Source organism: Mandrillus leucophaeus, unplaced genomic scaffold (assembly GCF_000951045.1).
Source record: "Mandrillus leucophaeus isolate KB7577 unplaced genomic scaffold, Mleu.le_1.0 Scaffold468, whole genome shotgun sequence".
Taxonomy (NCBI): domain Eukaryota; kingdom Metazoa; phylum Chordata; class Mammalia; order Primates; family Cercopithecidae; genus Mandrillus; species Mandrillus leucophaeus.
Genome location: NW_012105009.1, coordinates 353,586 through 359,613, shown reverse-complemented (window position 1 = coordinate 359,613; position 6,028 = coordinate 353,586).

Genomic DNA, 6,028 nt, shown 5'->3' with positions numbered 1-6,028 from the left:
GCATGGATGCAGATGCAAACTATATAAGCATCTAACAAGAGAACCCCAAAATACATGAAGCAAGAGGTAACTGAAATGAAAAGAATATAATTCAACAATAACACTTGGTGAATTCAATACCACACTTTGAATAACACGAATAAACATGCAAAAGAACAACAAAGAACAAAAGCCATGAACAACATTATAAAACAACTGGACTTAATAGACATCTAAATATTACTCTAGCTAATGAAAGCAGAGTACCTATTCCTTCTCAAATGTGGATAAAACATTTAAAATATTGGACTGCATTTCAGAACGTAAAATGACTCTCAAAAATTTAAAAATCATTAAAGTAATAGATATTGCATTCCTCATACAGAATGGAATAAAATTAAAAATCAATAACAAATGGATACTGGTGAAATTTACAAGTACCTAGATTTTTTTAAAAAATTCACAATAACCAGTGAATTAAGAAATTAGAGTTGAAATTATAAAATATTTTAAATTGTATTAAGGAATGAAAATGAAAATATAACATGCTAAAACTTACAGAATGAAATAAAAGCAGGCTTAGAGGGAAAATTAAAGTTGTAAACAACTATGCATAAAAAAGAAAGAAGGAAGGAGCAAAGGTAGGAAGAAGGGAAGGAAGGAAGGAATGAAAGCAGGGAGGGAGGGAGGAAGGAAGGAAGATTAGTCTCAAATTAACACCCTAACATTTCATCTCAACACAGGTGAAAAAGAAAAGCAAAGTAAACTTAAAGCAAAAAGAAAGAAGATAATAATAAAGACTAGAGTAGAAATCAATAAAATACAAAATAAAACCACAACAGATAAAATTAGCCAAAAAAAAAATCCAAAAATTGTGTTTTTTTGAAAAAAAAATCAACAAATTTATGATATGAAGAAAGGACTGAAATGTGTAAAATCAAGACTGAAGAGGGGAAATAATGAATTTACTGAAAAAAAGGATTATAAGGAAATATTGTCAAAATGGTATGCCAGAAACAGATATCTTAGATAAAATGGACAAATGTCTTAAAAGAAACAAGCTATCAAAACTGACAGGAGAAGAAAATCTCAATAAACGTATAACAAGTATAAGATTTAATTAGTAAGAAAACATTCCCATATAGAAAAGCCCAAGTCCAACTGGTTACACTGGTGAATTCTAACAAATGTTTTAAAAACAACTAACAGCAGCAACCCTTCACAAAATCTTTCAAAACACTGAAGAGTAGAGAACACTTCCTAATTCATTCTGTGATGTCATTATTCACAGATACCAAACCAGTGCAACATACCACAAGAAAAAAAGAAATAAAAACTACAAATAATTATCCTTTATACACAAAAGGTGCCAAATGGCAAAATTCTAGCAAACAGATCCCAGTAACACGTGAAAAGCATTATATATCTTCACCATATAGGGTGTATCTTGAGAATGTGAAGCTGGTTTAATATCTGAACATCAATAAACGTAATAGACCATATTATTATAAATAAGTAACAAAATCCAAATAACTATTTCAATTTATGTAGAAAGGGAACTTGACAAAATCCAACATTTCATGATAAATATTAAATAAACCAAAAATGAAATGGCACTTTTAAAAACCGACAAAGGTAATATCTAAAACATCATAGCTAATATCATATTTAATGTTGAAACCTTGAAAGTACTTCCCCCAAGATCAAGAGCAAGACAAGCATGTCTGCTCTAGCAATTCCATTGAACATTGTGCAAGAAGTTCTAATCAGGGCAATTAAGCAAGAAAAATAAATAAAAGAAAATACAGATAGGAAAGGAGGAAGGAAAACTGTTGATGTATTTAGATGACATTATCGTATATGTACAAAATCCTGAAGAATCCACAAATAATTGAATTTCATAAACAATTTCAGCAAGATTGCAGTATACAAGATCAATATATGAAAATGTGTTGTATTTTTAGGTACTACCAATGAACAATCCCAAAATGAAATGCAGAAAATGATTCATGTATAATAACATAAAACAGTAACAAATAATTAGGAATAATTTAACAAAGAAGTATGAGACTTATGCACTGAAAACAACAAAGTATTGCTAAAATAAATTACAATAAGATCTCAACTGAAAAACATTCTTTATTCATTGGATTTGTAATATTAATAGGATGGCTATACATACCAGATTGAACTACAGATTTTTGTAATTCCTGCCAAAATTCCAGCCTCTTTTTGGCAAAAAAATTGACAATCCCAAATTTTATCCAAATATGTATTCCAAAATTTATTCCAAAAGTTGTCAAAAAATCATATGGAAATGCACGTGAAAGAGGATAGTTGAAATCTATGTAAAAAGAAAGGTAAATCTAGGGGACTTCCACTTCCCAATTTCAACACTTCCTATAAAGCTATGATAAAGAAAAATGTGTAATACTGGAATACAAGTAGATAGATAGATCAATGAAATAGAATTCAAAGTACAGTTATAAACTCAGACATTTACGGCAAATTGATTTTCAGCAGGAATGACAAGACCAGTTAATGAAGTAAGAAGAATCTTTTCACTTAATGATGTTGGCACAACTAGATAGATTCATGAAAATAAAAGACTTTGGAGCCCTACTTCATATTGTTTACAAAAATTAACTCAAAATGGATCAAAAATCTAAATGTAAAAGCTACAAAAATATAAATGTAAATACTACAGAACTTTTAGTTGAGGTCACAGGCTTAAGTCTTTCTCTCTGTCTTTGTTAATCTTGGATTGGGAATTTGTTTTGTAAATACACAGCTAAAGCACAAGCAACAGAAGAAAAATGAGAAATTAGAGTTTATCATAATTAAAATATTTTGTGCTCCATAGATCACTATTCAAAAGTAAAAGTAAAACACAATGAAAGAAAGATTTTCAAAACATGCATTTGATAAAGGTTTATAATCAATAATGCATAAAGAGTTCTTACAACTCAAAAATTTGAAAAACAGCAAGTTGAATTAAAAAGTAAGAAAATACTTGATTAGATATTTTCCCAAAGAAGTATATATGAAGCCAATAAACAAATTAAAATATGTGCGATATCATTAGTGTTTAGTGAAGAGCTAATACAAACCACAATGAAATGCCCTTTCATATCTCTAAAATGGTTATCATCAAAATTATGGACAACTGTTGAAAAGAATGTGGAGAACCCAGAAACTTTATCAATTGTTGGTGAGATTGTAAAATGTGACTGCTTTGGAAAATAGCCTGGGAGTCCCACAAAATAGTTGTAGGGTTTCCATATGACCCAACAATTTCTATCCTAGATATACATCTACTCGATTAAAATTATCCTTACAAAATATGTGTACATGACTATTAATTAGAAGCGTTATTTATAACAGTCAAAGATAGAAACCACCTGTATTAGTCAGTTCTCATAGTGCTATAAGAAATACAAAAGACAGAGTAATTTATAAAACAAAGAGGCTTAATTGACTCACATTTACACATGGCTGTGGAGGCATCAGGAAGCTTACAATCAAGGTGGAAGGTGAAGGAAAAGCAAGCACCTTCTTTACAAGACAGCTGAAGAGAGAAGTATGAAGGAAGAATGAGAACTCACTCACTATCACGAGAACAGCATAAAGGAAACCAACCCCATGACTCATTTATCTCCCTCCCTGGACACATGGAGATTATAGGTCCCTCCCTCAACATGTAGGGATTACAATTTGACAAGTGATTCTGGTGGGGACACAGGCTAAACCATATAATCTGACCCTAGCTCCTCCCAAATCTCATGTCCTCACATTTCAAAACCAATCATGCCTTCCCAACAGTCCCTCAAAGTCTTAACTCATTTCAGCATTAACTCAAAAGCCCACTGTCCAAAGTCTCATCTGAGACAAGGCAAGTCTCTTCTGCCTATAAGCCTGTAAAATCAAAAGTAAGTAAGTTATGTCCTAGATACAATGGGGGCACAGACATTAGGTAAATCCTGACATTCCAAATGGGAGACATTGGCCAAAACTAAAGGGCTGTTGGCCCCATGCAAGTCCAAAATCCAGCAGAGCAGTCTTTAAATCTTAAAGCTCCAAAATGATCTCCTTTGACTTCATGTCTCACATGCAGGGCACTCTGATACAAGAGGTGGGCTCCCATGGTCTTGGGAAGCTCCACCCTAATGGCCTTGCTGGTACAGCCCACTTCCTTGCTGCTTTTACAGACTGGCATTGACTGTCTGCAGCTTTTCCAGGTTTACAATACAAGCTATCAGTGGATCTACCATTCTGGAGTCTGGAGGATGGTGGCCCTCTTCTCACAGCTCCACTAGGCAGTGCTCCACTGGCGACTCTGTGTGGGGGCTCCATCCCCAGATTTCCCTTCTGCACTGGTCTAGCAGAGGCTGCCCATGAGGTCTCTGCCCCTGCAGCAGACTTCTGCCTGGACATCCAGGCATTTCCATACCTCCCCTGAAATCTAGGCAGAGGTTCCCAAATGTCAAGTCTTGACCTCTGTGCACCCACAGGCCCAAAACCAAGACTTGAGGCTTGCACCCTCTGCAGTCATGGTCTGAGCTATACTTTGGCTTCTTTTAGTGCCTGCTGGAGCTGGAGCAGCTGGGACCCAGGGTACCTAGTCCTGAGGCTGCACAAAGCATTGAAGTCCTGGGCCCAGCCTAGGAAATCATTTTTTTTTTTTTTTTCCTTTTAGACCTCTGGGTCTTTGATAAGAAGGCTGCCATAAAGTTCTCTGACATGTCCTGGATACATTTTCCCCATTGTCTTGGCAATTAACATTTAACTCTTCATTACTTACACAATTTTCTGCAGCTGGCTTGAATTCCTCTCCAGAAAATAAATTTTTCTTCTTTACCACATCATCAGCGTGCAAATTTTCCAAACTTTTAAAGTTTGCTTCCCTTTCAAACATAAATTCCAATATCAGATCATCTCTCTCAGGTTAAAAGTTTCAGAGATCTCTAGGACAGGGGCAAAATGCTACCAGTCTCTTTGCTAAAGCATAGCAAGGGTGACCTTTGCTCCAGTTTCCAACAAGTTCTTCATCTTTACCTGAGACCACTTCAGCCTGAACTTCATTGTCCACATCATTATCAGTATTTTGGTCAAAACTATTAAACATGTCTCTAGGAAGTTCAAACTTCCCCACATTTTCCTATCTTCTGAGCCCTCCAAACTGTTCCAACCTCTGCCTGTTACTCAGTTCCAGAGTCATCTCCACATTTTCAGGTTATCTTTATAGCAGTTCCCTGCTCTTTGTGGTACCGATTATTGCATTAATCCATTCTCACATTGCTATAAAGAAATACCCCAAACTGGGTAATTTATAAAGAAAAGATGTTTAATTGACTCACAGTTCCACATGGCTGGGGAGGCCTCAGGAAATTTACAATCATGGCAGAAGATAAAGGGGAAGCAGGCACCTGCCTCACAAGGTGGCAGAAGAGAGAAGTGTGATGGAGGAACTTCCAAACACGTGAAACTATCAGATCTCATGAGAACTCACTCACAATCACGAGAACAACATGGAGGAAACTGCCCTCATGATCCAATTACCTCCATCCCTGGTCACGTGGGGATTACGAGTCTCTCTCTTGACACTTGGGAATTACAATTCAAGATAAGATTTGCATGGGGACACAGAACCAAATCATATCACCATCTAAAAATGTACCAATCAATGAAAGTATGAACCAAATATGGTACATCCATATAATGGAATATTATTGAGTCATGAACAGATTGAAGTGCAGGTACATGATGCAACATTGATGAAAGTGAAAAACATTAGGCTAAGAGAAAGAAAAGGGGAAGAGAAAGGGGGAAGTAACCACTAATGGCTGCAGGCTTTCTTTTTGGAGCAATAAAAGTATACTAGATTTAGATAGTGATGACGGCCACACAACTTGTGAATATAATAAGAAACATTGAATTCTATATTTTAAAAATGTGAATTTAATGTTATGTAATTTACATTATGTTACGTAATTTACATCTGAGTTTAACAAAAACTAGTGGTGCAAGGGAGAAACTAACTAATTTTTTG